Source organism: Arachis ipaensis, chromosome B04, assembly GCF_000816755.2.
Source record: "Arachis ipaensis cultivar K30076 chromosome B04, Araip1.1, whole genome shotgun sequence".
NCBI lineage: Eukaryota > Viridiplantae > Streptophyta > Magnoliopsida > Fabales > Fabaceae > Arachis > Arachis ipaensis.
Genome location: NC_029788.2, coordinates 115343525 through 115344382, shown reverse-complemented (window position 1 = coordinate 115344382; position 858 = coordinate 115343525).

The window sequence follows — 858 nt, the reverse complement described above, 5'->3', positions numbered from 1 at the left end:
AATATTCTAAATTAGTAAATTAATCAATTCATTTTAAAATTTTATAAAGATGAATAAATTGAGAATAAAATAAAATATATAAATTCATGAAGAGAATAAAATATTACATTAATACCTAAATAATAATTGTTTGAATTAAAATTTGCAATTGAAAATATCAAAAAGAGAAACAATAAAATTGGAAGATACATAGAGTCATAGAAAGTTATATAAAAAAAACATGAAGAATTTAAAATTTACCTTTTGATGAATAGAAGATGACTACTAGACAAGGAATAGAAAAAAAATGTTAAAAATATAAAAATAAAAAAAGGATTTAAGGGAATAAAGGAGTGACGGCACAAAAACTAAATTTAATTAGGTTAAATAATAGTAAAAAAATAGAAAAATAAAAAAATAAATTTAGAACTTTAGCCAATTAAGTTTAATTTATTTATAGTGGGGTTATTCAAAATTTAAAGTAAAAACACATTATATATAATTATTTTTTTTATATATAAAAAATGAAAACCCAGTAGGGGCAAGTACCCCTCATGGTTCTTATTAGGTCCGTGCCTGTGTATAGCACACAAAGTTTTGCACATAACACAAACTTATCGATATAATATAATACGAATTTTCACAATTAGTCCCTATATTTTTTTTCTTTTAATTAGTTCTTACATTGATTTTGATTTTGTAATTAGATCATTGTCAGTATAAAAAAATATTAGAATTAACAAAATATTTGACCACATATTTTTTTACCACATATATTACTAATATAATAAACTCATAAATAGTAAAAAAAATAAAATTTAAAATTTAAAAATTAAATATTATATATCTAAATTAAATAAATTTAACTAATAAATTAGG